The 16,860-nt window shown below is 36.7% G+C and overlaps 1 long non-coding RNA gene across 1 annotated transcript in view; it reads left to right on the top strand.

The window, feature by feature from the left end:
- Nucleotides 1-15,968, top strand: part of LOC106994811 (uncharacterized) — a 64,755-nt gene extending 48,787 nt beyond the window's left edge. The window contains exons 2-3 of the long non-coding RNA XR_001441502.3: nucleotides 14,856-15,066; nucleotides 15,708-15,968. This is a non-coding gene — a long non-coding RNA (uncharacterized LOC106994811). The remainder of the gene's footprint in view (nucleotides 1-14,855; nucleotides 15,067-15,707) is intronic.
- Nucleotides 15,969-16,860: the final 892 nt, after the last annotated feature.

Here is a 16,860-nt window from a genome sequence, read left to right as displayed (position 1 = left end):
ATTCAGATGAGAATGAAAGTTAAAACAAGTGTTTGTATGAATTAATCAAATGAGCATCTGTTCCCTTTCAATAATTTTATTGTTATTGAGAAACATGGAACTGTAACCTAAGAGCTTTAGAGCTAGAATTGTTCCTCAAATATTATCTGTTCTGCCCTGTCCTCCTTTAGCCCTTTTCTTTCTCTACTTTCAGAAAGGCAGAGAATAGTCTCATTTTGAAGTCAAGCAAATGAGAGCAAAAAAGATCCAATACTTTGATATTTACTGCCTCAAAATTACTAAATAGCGAACTCATTGAAATCAGATCAGCTATTTTAAAAGTACAGTGTCCTCAACCATAAAATGTACTTTGCCCATAGTTTATTTTTCCATAACTGGAATGAGTCTTAAATTCAATGTGAATGTTTAATGTTTGTTTATTTATTGTACCCAAAGTTGTTATTAATAGTGCACATGACAGTCAATGGCATCTTAGAATAAGAAAGTATGTTAACTTTTGATTTCATTAAACAAAAAATAATAAAGAATCATCTAGAATTTTTACTACTATCATAATCAGGGAATCTATGGAAAGTGTTATCCTGATCAGAAAATGCCCTCCTTTGGAGATACTCACGTTACGGTGTTCTCAGCCTTACCTATTCAGGATGGAGGAGGCACTAAGATGATTTTAATATAAAACTTTAGCATAGAAAATGTAATCCTGTTAAATAGTTTTTATTAATCATGAATTTAGCCTACTATTTACAATATGCCTTTCAAGAATTTGTGGACTTAATATCTAAATGGTTTATGAATTGTAAGACCTTAAGTTTTCACTCTCCTTCAATTTCTTTGGTTATTTGTTCTGTTCTATTGTTTGCCATGATACTCTTCATTATTTCCTTATGTCTCTTGGGGTGACTTTGGAGAATATAACAAATATACCTATAACATATGTAAATAAAAAATAGTGAGCTCCAGTATTTGTTACTGCCCCCAAATGGCTCCTGAGGGAGGGTGAGTTAAATAGGTATGCAGTGGACCACTCTTTCCATGGACTTCCAGAATCCTGGGTGCAGGAGACCTGCCGGCAACCCCCATGGACATTTAAGCTGGCAGAGAGAATGGCTTGGAGAGTTAGCAGGGATGGGATTACAGCCTGCATGGAACCCACAGGGTTTGGCATGGGAATGGCTGCAATGGAGCATGGCCAGAGATGCCTACTCCTCAAGGCTTGCCATGTTCCTCTAGGAGGCTTTGGTCTTTGTTGACTGTTGGACCTGTATAGAACAGGGATATTTTGCCTGTGGGACAAGGCCAATCTGATCTGAGGATTCTCCTGTCTGCCACCAGCCTTTCCCAGACTTCCTGCCTGGCTGAACTTGTTTGCAATGAAGCTTCAGATTCCCAAACAGGGTGTTTCCTGGTGGCCACTGCCATAGTGAAACGACCCTGCCTAATCTTCAGAGCTTTTGAAGATGGGCCCCTGCCAGCATGCACCTGCTTGCAGCTGTACTCCACTGATTTGCCATAACAAGCTTGCCTGTAGCCTCCCATGATGCTTTGCTGGCATGGACCCTGGTGCCACTGCCTTAAGTGCTTTGTCTGACACTCCCCATTGGAGTGCTATTGCCAGTGGACAGGGAACACCTCAACCCCTCCAGCACAGCAGGTGTTTAACTTTGAGGAGTCTGAGAAAAAAAGCTGTGGGCCTGATCCCAGGCCCCCAGGTATAGAGCATGCAGCCCAGAAGTGCTGAGCTGAGCCTTGGCCCCTTGAAATCATTCAGAAATGAAGCCAGTTGACTAAACCCAGCTTAAAACCACAGTCAAACCCTCAAGGGCATCAGAGAATACAAAAGCAAAAAGCCCTATTGAAAAGAAAGCAACACAAAGATTAAAGGAATATCAGCCCACGGAGATAAGAAAGAATCAACGTAAAAACTCTGGTAACTCTAAAAGTCAGAATGTCTTCTAACCTCCACATGACTGCACTAGCTCCCCAGCAATGGTTCTTAACCTGATTTAAATAGCTGAATAGGCTTATATAGAATTCAAAGTCTGGATGGCATTGAAGCTTGTTGAGATTCAGGAGAAAGTTGAAACCCAATCCAAGGAATCTAAGGAATCCAGTAAAACTATTCAAGAACTGAAAGACAAAATAGCAATTTTAAGAAAGAACCAAACTAATTGAATAGAGCTGAAAAACTCACACAAGTATTTTATAATACATTCTGAAATATTAATAGTAGAATACAACAAGCTGAGGAAAGAATCTCAGAGCTTGAAGACTGGATCCTCCAATCAACTCAGTCATATAAAAATGAAAAAAGGCCGGGCGTGGTGGCTCAAGCCTATAATCCCAGCACTTTGGGAGTCCAAGCTGGGCAGATCATGCGGTCAGGTGATCGAGACCATCCTGGCTAACACAGTGAAACCCTGTCTCTACTAAAAATACAAAAAATTAGCCGGGCATGGTGGTGGGTGCCTGTAGTCCCAGCTACTCAGGAGGCTGAGGCAGGAGAATGGTGTGAACCTGGGAGGCAGAGCTTGCAGTGAGCTGAAATCCAGCCACTGCACTCCAGCCTGGGAGACAGCGAGATGCCGTCTCAAAAATAAATAAATAAAATAAAGAAAGAAAAAATAATTTAAAAAATGAACAAAACCTCAGAGAAATATGGAATTATATAAAGAGACTACACCTATGAGTCATTGGTATCCCTGAAAGAGAGGGATACACAGGAAGCAACTTAGAAAGCATGTTTGAGGATATTTTCCATGAAAACTTTCCCAGCCTCGCTAGAGAGAATGATATTCAAATTCAAGAAATGTAGAGAATTCCTGTGAGATACTGTAGAAGATGACCATCCTCAAGACACATAGTCATCAGATTCTCCAAGATCAACATGAAAGAAAAAATATTAAACACAGCTAGAGAGAACGGACAGGTCACCTACAAAGAGAACACCATTAGGCTAACAGTGGACCTTTTAGCAGAAACTGTGGAAGTCAGAAGACATTGGAGGCCTATATTCAGCCTCATTAAATAAAACAAATTCCAACTGAGAATTTAATATCCAGCCAAACTAAGCTTCATAATCAAAGGATAAATAAAATCCTGTTCAGACAAGCAAATGCAAAGGGAATTTATTACCATCAGACCAGCCTTACAAGACATCCTTAAGGGAATGCTAAACATGGAAACAAAAGACTGTTAGTGACCACCACGAAAACACGCATAAGCACATTGACCATTGACACTATAAAGCAATTACACAATCAAGTCTATATAACAACCAGCTAACAATGTGATGACAGAATCAAATGTACACATATCCATATTAATCTTGAACATTAACAGGTTAAACACCACTTAAAAGGCACAGAGTGGCAAATTGGATAAAGAAGCAAGATAAACTGTATGCTGTCTTCGAGAGACCCATCTCACAAGCTATGACCCCCATAGGCTCAAAGTAAAGGGATGGAGAAAGATCTACCAAGCATACAGAAAACAAAAAAATGCAAAGGTTGCTATTGTTATTTTAGTCAAAACACACAGTAAATGAATAATGATCAAAAAGGACAAAGAAGGGCATTACCTAACGGATTCAATTCAACAAGAAGACTTAAGTTTCCTAAATATATATGAACCCAATACTGGAGCAGCCAGATTCATTAAAAAAAACCTTTAGAGACCCATGAAGAGACTTACATAACCACCCAATAATGGTGGGGGAACTTCAACACTCCACTGACAGTATTAGACAGATCATTGATGCAGAAAATGAACAAAAATATTTGAGATCTGTACTTGACACTTAACCACATGGACCTAATAGACATCTACGGAACTCTCCAGACCAAAACAACAGAACATACATCCTTCTCATCTGTACATGACACATACTCTAAAATTGACCACATGGTCAGCCATAAAGCCATTCTCAAAAAACTTTTTAAAAACCCAGATCATACCAGCCATACTCTCAGACCACAGTGTAAAATAATATAAAATAATATGTGTAAAACCACATAATAAAATCACATTTTATTATGATTATTATTAAATCATAATAACAATTAAAATCAATACCAACAAGATCTCTCAAAATCATATGGAAGTTAAACATCTGCTCCTGAATGACTTTTGAATAAATAAGGAGACAGGCAGAAATCAATAAATTATTTGAAACTAATAAAAACAAAGATTCAACATTAGTTAGAATCTCTGGGACACAGCTAATGCAGTGTTAAGAGGAAAGTTTATACCACTAAATACCCATATCAAAAAGTTGGAAAGATCTCAAGTTAACAACCTAACACCACACCTAAAAGAACTAGAACCAACTCCTAAACTAGCAGAAGACAAGAAATAACCAAAATCAGAGCTGAATGAAATTGAGATGTAAGAAGACGTACAAAAGATAATGAAACAAAAAACTGATTATTTGAAAGAATAAATAAGATTGACAGATCTCTAAGTAGACAAATAGAGAAGAAAAGAAGATACAGAGAAACACAATCAGAAGCGACAAAGGGGACAATCCCACTGATCCTACAGAAATACAAAAAACCCTCAGAGACTACTGTGAACATCTCTGTGCACACAAACTAGAAAACCTAGAAGAAACAGATAAATTCCTGGACACATACAACCTCCCAAGATTGAACCAGGAAGAAATTGAAACCCTGGACAGATCAATAGAGTTCAGAAATTAAATCATGATAAAAAACCTACCAACCAGAAAGAGTCCCTGACCAGATAGATTCATAGATGAATTGTATTAGATGTATAAAGAAGAGCTGATACCAATCCCACTGAAACTATTTCAAAAATTGGAGTAGGATAGACTCCTCCCTATCTCATTCTATGAAGCCAGCATCATTCTGACACCACAACCTGGCAGAGACACAACACACACAAAAAAAAACTTCAGGCCCATATCCCTGATGAATGTAGATGCAAAAATTCTCAACAAAATACTAGCAAACCACATCCAGCAGCATATCAAAAAGCTAATCCACCATGATCAAGTAGACTTCATTCCTGGGATGCAAGGTTGGGTCAACATATGTAAATTAATAAATGTGATTCATCACATAAACAGCTAAAAAGAAAAACCACATGATCATCTCAATAGAATGTTGAATTTAAATAAAATTCAACATCCCTTTATGTTCAAAACCCTCAACAAACTAAGCATTGAAGATACATATGTCAAAATAGTAACAGCCATCTATGACAAGCCTACAACCAACATCATACTGATAGGGCAAAAGCTAGAAGCATTCCCTTTGAGAATCTGAAGAAGACAAAGATGCCCACTCTTACTTGACATAGTTCTGGAAATCCTAACCAGAGCAATCAGGCAAGAGATACAAATAAAAGGCAACCAAAAAGGAAGAGAAGTCAAACTGTCTTTGCAGATGATATGATTTTATACCTAGGAAACTTGATAATTTCTGCCCAAAAGCTTCTAGATCTGATAAACAACTTTAGCAAAGTTTCAGAATACAAAATCAATGTACAAAAATCATTAGCATTTCTATACATCAACAGTGTCCAAGCTGAGAACTAAATCAAGAATGCAATCCCATTCCAGTGGCCACAAAAGTAATAAAATACCTTGGAATACAGTTAACAAGGGAAGTGAAAGATCTCCATAATGAGAATTTAAAAACTGCTGAGGCTGGGCACGGTGGCTCACGCCTGTAATCCCAGCACTTTGGGAGGCCAAGGCGGGCGGATCACGAGGTTAGGAGATTGAGATCATCCTGGCTCACACAGTGAAACCCCATCTCTACGAAAAATACAAAAAAAAATGAGCCAGGCGTGGTGGTGGGTGCCTGTAGTCCCAGTTACTCAGGAGGCTGAGGCAGGAGAATGGCGTGACCCTGGGAGGCAGAGCTTGCAGTAAGCCGAGATGGCATCACTGAACTCCAGCCTGGGAGATAGAGTGTGACTCTGTCTCAAAAAAAAAAAAAAAAAAAAAAAAAAAAAAAAAACCTGCTGAAAGAAATCAGAGATGACACAAACAAATGGAAAAACATTCCATGCTCATGGATAGGAAGAGTCAATAATGTTAAAATGGGCATACTGCCCAAAGCAATCTACACATTTAATGCTATTCTTATCCAGCTACCAAAAACATTTGCCACAGAATTAGAAAAAACTATTCAAAAATTCATATGGAATCAAAATGAAGCCTGAATAGCCAAAGCAACCCTAAGTGAAAAGAATAAAGCTGGAGGCATCACACTGCCTGACTGCAAACTAAACTGCAAGACTATGGTAACCAAAACAGCATGGTACTGGTACAAAAACAGACACACAGACAAGTGGAACAGCTTAGAGAACCCAGAAATAAAGCTGCACATCTATAATACAGCCATCTGATCTTTGACAAAGGTGACAATAACAAGAAATGGGAAAGGACTCCTCATTCAATTATGGGTGTTGGGATAACTGGCTAGCCATATGCAGGAGATTGAAACTGGACACCCTTGTTTTACTACGTACAGAACTCACTCAAGATAAATTAAAGACTTAAAAGTAAAACCTAAAACCCATAAACCCTGGAAGAAAATGTAGGAAATACTATTCTGGACATAGGCCCTGGCAGAGATTTCATGATGAAAACTACAAAAACAATTATAACAAAAACAAAAATTGACAGTGGGACCTAACTAAACTAAAGAGTTTCTGTATAGCAAAAGATACTATCAACAGACTAAACAGACAGCCTACAGAATAGTAGAAAATATTTGCAAAGTTTGCATCAGACAATGATGCAAAGTGCTTGGATTACAGTTGTGAGCCACTGTGCCCAGCCATCTTGCCCCAATTTTTAATGGGCTAATTAATTAAAATGTATCTTCCAAGCAAATCATCTTGAAATAAGAATCATAGTCTTGGTTTGTCATTGTGGTTCACCTTGTAAGCAGAATTTTTATAAGTAAAATTCCAGAAAAGTAGGGGCCACATATAAATATCTTCTTCCTGGATCCTTCAACCTAAGCCAGTATTGCTTTTCTAGAAATCTTTCACAAGGAACTGATAGAAATGTGGACAAAGCTTTATGTGTAGAGGTGATGACTGGAGTATTATTTCTAAAAATGAGAAACTGAACATCTAAATACCAAACTATAAGACAAATTTTTATTAAAATAATAAAGGATCATAGGGATCATTAAGTTAGCAAATGTCTGTAAATAATTATGGATGATATGCATCAAGTGCTTATAAATGGTACAGGTAGAGAAACAGGTATCAAATGGTACATAGAATAGAATCTTGAATATGAATTAGAAGTTTGAAAAAATTAGAAATAATTATAACAAAATTGGATGACAGATTTATAGATTTTTAAATAGATTTTTCTTTAAAATCAACATTATTGAAATATAAATTACCTACAATAAAATGCATATATATTAGGTGAACAATTAATACGTATTGGCAAACATATAAACTCATATAACAATCACTTGAATTGATATAGAATATTTTCATCACCCCCAAAATTTCCCTTATGCCCATTTGCTGTCAGCATCCCTCCCTTTACTCAGCAAAGTACCTACTGACCTTCTTTCTGTCACTGTATCAGTCTTGCCTATTCTAGATGTCATATAATGCAATGTGTAACAGTATAATGGAATGCACATACAATAAAACAGTATGTACTGTTTTGTTTTTAACTTTCTTCAGTCAACCTAATATTGTTGAAACTTATCCTTGCGGTTGCATATGTCAGCAGTTCATTGCTTTCTTTCTTTCTCTTTTGTTTTGTTTTGTTTTGTTTGTTTGTTTGTTTCATTTGGCTAAGCAGCATTTGTAATTTGTTTAGCCATTTATCTGTTAATGGAACTTTAGGTTGTTTCCAGTTTGGGACCATCATGAACAAAGCCGTTATGAGCATTTGTATACAGATTTTTTTTTTGTGAATATATGTTTTCAGTTTTCATGGGTAAATACCAATAAATGAAATCACTGAGCCAAACAGTAAGCGTATTGTGACACAAATTGCTAAACTCTTTTCCAAAATGGTGTATACCTTTTACACTTTCATTATCAACATATAAAAATTTCCCTTACTTTTTATTCATAACAACAATGAATATTGACAGTTTAAGTATTTTTAGCCATTCTAAATGCCTGTCTAGTAATATCTCACTGTGGACTTGCTTTTTTTTTTTTTTTGAGACGGAGTCTCGCTCTGCCGCCCAGGCTGGAGTGCAGTGGCCGGATCTCAGCTCACTGCAAGCTCCGCCTCCCGGGTTCACGCCATTCTCCTGCCTCAGCCTCCCGAGTAGCTGGGACTACAGGCGCCCGCCACCTCGCCCGGCTAGTTTTTTGTATTTTTTAGTAGAGCCGGGGTTTCACCGTGTTAGCCAGGATGGTCTCGATCTCCTGACCTCGTGATCCGCCCGTCTCGGCCTCCCAAAGTGCTGGGATTACAGGCTTGAGCCACCGCGCCAGGCCTAATCATTCTTATATTTGTTTCCCTGAATTTAATGTGTCTTTTTATTTCTGGCTGCTTTTAATATTTTCTTTTTTTACAGATTTTCAGTAATTTGATAATGATAGGACTTCCTATGGTTCTTTTTGCTTTTATTTTGCTTCTTGAATGCATGGGCATTTTGGATACATGGGTTATAGTTTTCATCAAATTGGGAGACTTCTGATTTTACGTCTTCAAATAGTTTTTCTCCTGGGCATCCATTTACATGTATGTTAAACTATGTGATATTGCTCCACAGTCACTGAGTCTTATCTTTTTCTTTACCTTTTTTTTCTCTGTGTGCTATAGTTTGGATAGTTTCTCTTGCTATGTCTTCAAATTCATTGATCTTTTCTTCTGTAATGTCTAATTGGCTGCTATTCCCATCTAGTGAAGTTGACATGAACTTCAGTTTTAGAAGTTCAATTTCTCTCTTTAGTTTTGATTTCTCTTGTTCTTATGTTCGTGCTTTACTAACTTCATGACCCTATTTATTATAGATGTTTGAATATCCTTGTATACTGATTCTACCATCTCTATCATTTCTGCATCTGTTTCTATCATTCATTTTTATTTTGGTTATGGTCATAATTCCTGGCCTATTGCATATTTAGTATTTTTTGATTGGTTGCTGAAACACTGTGAATATTACATTGAAGAGTCTGTGTATTTTGTTTCCTTCCATTTGAAGAGTGTTAACTCTTGTTTTGAGTGCCAGCTAGATAAATCGAGATTTCATTTAATTTTTTCAGGCTTATTTTTAAACTTTCTCAGTGCAGGTCTAGAGTTGCCTGTCTTCTGGAGCTAGTTTAGTCCTGCAACTAAGGTACAATATTTCTTGAGTCTCTGTTGTATGGTACAGATGTTCTAAAAAGTCTCTTCCCTCTGGATGGCTGGAATTTCAAATGTGGTCTCAAAAGTGTTTTCAGGGAGACAGCTGGGGGATTGTAGAGCTCACTTCATTTTCCTACTCTCTTGTAGAGAATATAGTCATATATCTGAAAAGAGTTGTTTCTCACATTTTGTCGAGTTTCTAGTCGTTTATAAGAAGACAAATCAGGTACATGTTATTCTGTCAGTGCCAGATAAGTAAATTTGGTCATTGTATTGTTAAAAATATTATTTTTATAGACTTTTAATTTTCAGCAATTAACATGTATTATTCAACAAATATACGTAATATTATTGTGTGAATTTCCTATTTTTTCTGTAGCAAGTGAGGCTTTGAAGAATACAAATTTATTACCTTAGAATTCTGTAGGTCAGAAGTCCTGCAAAGTCCTACTGGACTCATATTAAGGTGTTGAAAGGGCTGCCTATCTTTTAGGGGTTCTAGGGAGAGAGAATCTGTTTATTTGCTTTTACAGGTTGCCTGCTTTCCTTGGCTCATAGCCACTTTTTTAATCGTCAGATTAAGAGGCATAGCATTTTCAAATCTCTCTCTAACTCTGACTTTCTTGTCTTCTTTCACTTAAAAGGACCTGTGATTATAGTAAGCTCAACTGGATAATCCAGTGTCATCTTCCATCACAAGATCCTTACATTTATCATCTTTGCAGACCCTTTTACAATGTAAAGTAGCATATTCAAGGTCCCAGGGGTTAGGAAATAGACATCTTTGGGGAACTATTATTCTGCTGACCACAATTATTCAAGTTTTTGTTGTGAATTATTGGGAGAATACATCATCATTCTTAGAATGTACTGTAAGAAGAGATAATCTATTGATACACATCCCACATGCTCTGAAAGACACTACAACACTTAGGCTTTGATAACACCTAAGCAAATTTAACTATTCACTTTTCTAAGGCCATGTAAACTTGATATGTCTGCTTATGTCACAGTGGATAATGCCCAGTCCACAAGGTAGATAGCATATTTGCAGACTATTGGAATTTGTGTTTCCAGGTCTCTGATTTTCTCTAACCTACCCTTGATTTACTGAGACATCTCTAAGTATATCTGACAGTAGTAATTTTTAGAGCTATTACTACTCCCCAAGTATTGTGCTGAAAATTTTATTCTTAAATGTTATAATAGCAAAACATTCTCCTTGTGACATTCTATATCTATAGGTAGGACCATGTTTTTCTGAACTGAGGCTTAAAACCATAGTCTCTTTTGTCTGATTTGTATCCTGATTTTTACTTTATTCACTGAATCAAATGTCAGATTTTGTAGACTGTTTCCGTAAGAAATCTCTCTAAAAATTTCTCATATACTTGTTTCATTTTAATTCCTACAGCCATAACTGTATTTCAGGCACTTGTTCCTGTATTCGAATTATCACAAATGTCTCCTAATGAGCCTCCTTGCTTTTATTCCTTATCCAAACCACCAGTGCTAGATGAGTCTTCCAAAAGATTCATTCTTACTAAAATATTTTTTAGACTTTCCTCAATTTCTGTAGGATGAATGTTTAACTTTTCACTATGATATTAAAAAAACACACTTTCATTTTAACAATTTAATTCTTCCATGTCTTATCACAAACTCAACTTCCTTTTATTTTTCTCCCTTTAACCATTTTAGTTTTCATCAACATGAAAAAATTTTTATGGTAGTCTTTTGTGGAAATCTTTTAGCAATTTATCAAACTATGATTTATCTTTATCAAATAATTTATCTTTCTGTAATTATACACCTTTTATGTTTTATACTCCAACTAAATTTTTGAAGCGCAGAATTCATGTTTTGTAGGTCTTTGAATCCTTTACAATATCCAGAATTAGTATTTAATACATGTCTACTTATGGGTAAAGGAGAATGGGATTCAAGGCTACATTTTTTTCCAGGGTTTCTTCTGGTGGAGACAGGGGTGGTCATATGAAATAAGCAATGTTTCCTAATAAGTAAGTTTCAATAATACCTAGTGTGCATATTATTTTTAGTTTTTAAAAAACTAGTATTTTGTTTTTATATCTTCATAACCATTCTTTAGGGTTAGGATAGATATCCCCATTTTAGCAAATATGTGATCTCCAAAAAGCAGTTCAATTCATGATGAACAGAGCCAGGCCTCCTTACTCTTATTTCTGTGTTCTTCTATTCTACTCTCTGGCCTCTCAGAATTTCTTATTTCATTTAAATATTTTAAGTCTCCATGCAACAACCTTAGTAACCACACAGACTATGTTAATCATTTTTTCTCTAAAACTTACCTCATTCTTTTGGTTCTCTTTTGGCAGAATAATCTTCTTGTAGCTCATGAATCAAATCTACTTTGTTTTTACAGTAGAATCTAAAAGACTCCTTACTATTTTTACTACACAGCCTTGTATTCTCCATTCCTCTGTTTCAGTTTACTTTTTTTTTTTGTATAATACAAACTAAGAAATGCAAAGTGTATTTGGATTGTCTTAAAATTGTCCCAAATATCTCTGTGGTTGACTCATTGTTTTACCCCATGGTAACTCCAGTTTGTTTGGCTAAACGCAGGACTGGGATTTGGGGAATTAAGATAATTATGGCTCATCTTATGATCCCAGGCCAAGTATTTCATTTTTCTTTCCTTTAGTTGCTTCATCAGCAAAAGGTAAAATCTATTGTGTGTAACCAGAAGGTCGAATACAAAGGATAGAAAAACTTGCATGCAGTTAGTGAGCACAGGATACATATAAAAGCTAAGTATAGTCATCTCAACTGCCACAGGGGTACAGTGTTTTAGATCTTTCTCCCAAGAGCTCCAGCAATAAATACATTTCGCAGCTCCATTCTCCATACCAACACACATAATACATTTTTAAATAATAAAACAGAGATTTCAGGATCTCAGATATTGAGATGTTTCAAGATGTCAAGAATATTAGTGATGATGATGAAAATGGTAGTTACCATTTGTTGAGCCTTGTGTACCATGTTTTGGGATTTATTATCAAAACTGTCTTTATACAAATCTATGAGGTATATATTCTTATATCCCTTATACAAAAAAACAAAAACAACTGAGGCTCAGTCAGCATAAGTGGCTTCTTTGAAGTCACAGAACTAGTGAGAGGCAGAGCCAATCTTCATCTCCATGACCCCAAGTTTGAGCTCATAACCAGCATGCTGCACCACTTCCACTACCAAGGCACTAGGTACATATCAATGAGCTGTGAAGAGGGAACTACTCTTGTTCTTCGCAACACTTTGACTCATTTTATAGTGACTAATTTAACTTAAGGTAATGATATGTTAAGGGAATATACATTAAAAAATAACTGCAAGTTTTAGTTTACTTATATTTTTGTTTAAGTATATGATCCTATACTCTCTTTGCTGGTCTACCTTCCTTTTTCCTTCTTTCATTCCTTCCTTTTTTCTACTAACCTCCCCCTTCATCTCTCCTCACTTTTTTTTCTGCCAGTTTAATGGCTTTGGACTTCATCTGTAATACAAGAAGGATTTATTAAATTATGGTTTACTTCCAACACCTTTTCACCAAGTCTCCATTATATTGTAGCAATGTTTTGGAAATGTTCAGGAAAACTTATGGCTTTCTTGATGTGGCATCTGATTTGAGATAATATCAAGTATTAAGCAATTTGTTACTAATATTAGAACTTTTATCTAAGCAGGTGTTCCCGAAGTTCATTGGTATTGAAGCAGAGTTTAAGACATTTTAGCATCACAACAGGGAATCTACTTTGTTCTTACAACAGAACCTAACCTTCATTTCTTGGCTGTATGGCAGAGACTTGGCACACATAACTGCACACAGGATAGGCAGTCACCCAGAAGGCTCAGAGGTATTTATATATTCATTACATATTAATTGACCTCCTCTCTTGTCAAGGTATCAAGACTTTGGCTCTTTTTAGATCCTACCAACCTATTCATTCATTCCATAACTGAGCAGAAAGCATGGGAGTGAACAAACATATAAAACTCCCTAATTTCATGGGGCTTATACAATACGTGTATGTTATCCATATTTGACAATCTTTACATATCCTAATGTGGGCACAGGACTCATGGGATTTGGTGTCAAAACTCACATTAATATTTTAGGTTAATTATCATACAAATATTTTTAGTTTGTTACTCCTTGGATAACTTTGTATTTCTCCTTGGATAACTTTGGTTTACCTATATTTCTCGCTTTGTCTGTTGTTTTCTTCCAAAACCCATCACCCCCTCCCCAATACATTCTTCCCACTCTCATGCTTTAATGTTCTTGAGAGCCCTCTCAGGTTTCATTTTATAGAGGACGAAATTAAGACTTAAAGAAATTTAAAAACTTCCTCAAGTCTACACAGCTGGTGAGTAGTAGATCTGGGATTTTGATTCAGATCTATCTGACTCCAAAAGTTGCAGTGTCAACCACAATTTTATTCTTGCATTATTTTAAAAGTTTCCTCTATGCATATACCATGAAGTACTTAATCACATGGTATTATGACTTCTCTGAGCTAGTCTGTGAGTCCTGGCACAGTTCACACTCTGGTCTATAAGCATGGGAATGATGAAACATATATCATCCTTAGGGCTCCTTTCAGCTTATGATGGTTCTGATCCATTGCAAAATTTACAGTTTCTAATACCATTAAGTTTCTAGAGAAAAATAACCCATTTTCACTGGAGAATCTTTTGGTCTTCCGCTTAACCATTTCTACTTTGTAGCATACCCAAGCCATCCAGCAGAAACTTTGTTCTATAAATAACCCTGAAAACTTTGAATGACTGTATATAATTATCACTTACTAAAGTGTCTGAAGAATTCCTTTTTATTTTGGTTTGTGGGGGAGGGCATATGTGAGCTATCCAAACTGCCAGTGTCCCTGGTCACATCATATATACCTTCTCACCAGGAACAGATGAATAAGAACATTACCATTTCTAATAGCTGTTCTGAGCTTACACATTTGTCTAATACGGCCTGTGTTTGAGGGTAGTGGGATTTGAAAGTTACCTTATATAAACAGACTGAGTTATTTTTTAGAGAAATACATCACAGGAAGAGTGCATGATTAGGAAGCACGAGACCCAAGCCCGATTACAGAATCACAAGAAAGAAGAGTAGAGAACAATGTGGTACAATAGAAAGAGCACAACGTGAGATTTAGGCCACCTATTTTACCATGACAAAGTTAATTAATGTTTCTGTACCTAGGTTTCCTAATTTACAAAACTTGGTAAATTATACTATACAGTGACTACATAAGAATTGCCAAGGAGATTCTTGAAAACACAGATTCCCACTTTCTACTTAAAGATTCTCATTTAGAAGGTCTGAGGTTGGAGTAAGAATCTCTGTATTTTAACCAGTTGCCCAGGTGACTCTATTGCATACTATATTGGAAAAGAGATTGTATGCTAACTACTCATTGATTCTAAAATTCTATGCTTCTATGGACTTTTGGTTTTACCCTTATTTTTTTCTTTTTAGGATCCCCATCACAAGGAGGGGAGGGCTACCATCCCAGCTGCAAACTCTCATTCTAGGTTTATGTTGCAGCCAGCAGTGTCCTTGGAGTCTAGTTCAAAGCTGAAGAGAGTGAACCATAGAACTGGGAGCCATTGGCAGAGGGGCTGGCCTGAAGGAAGGGAAGTGTTTCAGCCAGAATGTACTGACGCACGACCAGGAAACCACAAGACTGGTGAGAACCTTTCCAAAACTGAGCTTTATGATCAAAAGAGGTACAGGAAATAGCTCTGCCAAGAGTCCTTTCTGCTCCTGGCTGGAACCCTGAGCTTCTGAGGCTCTCTGAGTCAACTCCCTGAACAGATGCTGTCACCCAACAAGCCATCACTAAAGCATTTTTTTGCTTTGCTCTGAGGTGGCCTCACTGGTGGGTGCAAGTGAGTTACTGTCTCTTTTTCTCTTTCTTGTTTCTTTCTTTTGGCAGAAGTTAGAAGTTGCCATATGGTTACTCAATTCTGAATTTTCAGAGGCCATAGGTTACTGGATTTATGCCCTTTGCCAACTGACTATTGTTTGGTGCTGAGGGCCTGTATACAAACACCACATCCCCAAACTCTTATCAATACCTAGATCACCTGATGTGAATCTATCAATACCCTGGACTTAACAGGGTACTGAAGGAAAGAGAACCAGCAATTCCTTCATTTCTTACATCCCAGCCAGTAGTCCTTCTCCCAGGCTACTCTTCCTTTTGTTTCCCCTAAGAATGACTCAAGTAGGAATTGCATTCAGATCTCTGTCACAGATATAAATCTTGTCTGGATACAAGATCAAAATCATTGTGTTCCTGTGGATTCTTTTTCTTTTTTCAACCAGAGTGACTACCAGTTGCCATGAAATAAATCACATCATCATATGGCAGATCCAGCTAATAGCTGAGACTAGCAGGATAAGTGAACCATGTCCTCAGAGCTAAATGATGGAGAAATTGGACTGGCCATGGGGCACTTCAAATTGATTGCTTAGTAATGGGATATTTTTTCTGGAAAGACAACAGAATAATTCTGAATTGTTAGTTCCGTCATGGGTACAGGCTCCCATGTACAGGAAAATAAAGAAAGTGTGATGAATTTTTCATCTGGCCTTCTGCCTACTTTCTTGCTTTCTGCATGTCTCCATTTTTAGTCTGTAAGCCCTGCCTAGATGACCAATCACTATTGTCCATGTGGCATAAAACCTACAATTTAAATATACTTCTTACCCAACTCTCAGCAAGTATGAGGTAGCCAACACCTTTTTCAAGATAATGACTGAGTCTTAGCTTAGGTTTCAGTCATTTTAGGAAACATAAAAAATTCAATGGTGGGAGATCATACACCCTCTGCAAAGATGTCAGAGGTCAAGTTTTGGGAGAGTCCACACACAAACTGAGCAGTGATGGTAAAATGTATTTTGAAATATTTCTCCTCTGGGACTGTTATGTGAAGTAGAGCAAACACATTGTGCTGCAGTGCTTTTTGGGACATGCCTTTTTTGGGAAGTGCTAACTTTATACTCTGCTGACACCAAACATTTGAATATAAAACCTTATTTTTTTCTCTCACTCTGCTCCACTTTTGGCTCAGCTTATCCTACCAAAACACACTTCAAAAGACTTCTTTATAGAAAGAATGTTTCAAAAATATAATATTTCCATCTGTTATTTCAATAATACATGCTCTGGGACTCTCTTTATGAACCATTTTCCTTTCTTTGCTCCCATTTAGATGTATAAATATTTGATTCTAAAGCTCTAAGGAATAGTCAGCCAATCGGGTCACTGAATTGTGAACATTCCTAACCCTATAATTTTGTCTGTAGCAGGCACCTCCTGCTGTGGAACTAACTGCTAAGGGATTATAGCAATGTAATCCTCAGACTGTTCCATCTCAAGGTTACTCTGAAGTGGAGGGAAGGAAGCCATTTTAATTTTGATAAAATAAACTTTATTTTGTAACTTTATTATTTGTTTTTCTTTTTCCTTTCAACA

Source organism: Macaca mulatta, chromosome 1, assembly GCF_049350105.2.
Source record: "Macaca mulatta isolate MMU2019108-1 chromosome 1, T2T-MMU8v2.0, whole genome shotgun sequence".
NCBI classification, from domain to species: Eukaryota; Metazoa; Chordata; class Mammalia; order Primates; family Cercopithecidae; genus Macaca; species Macaca mulatta.
The sequence above is the reverse complement of the archived record's forward strand: the minus strand, read 5'-3'. Positions and strand labels throughout refer to the sequence as shown.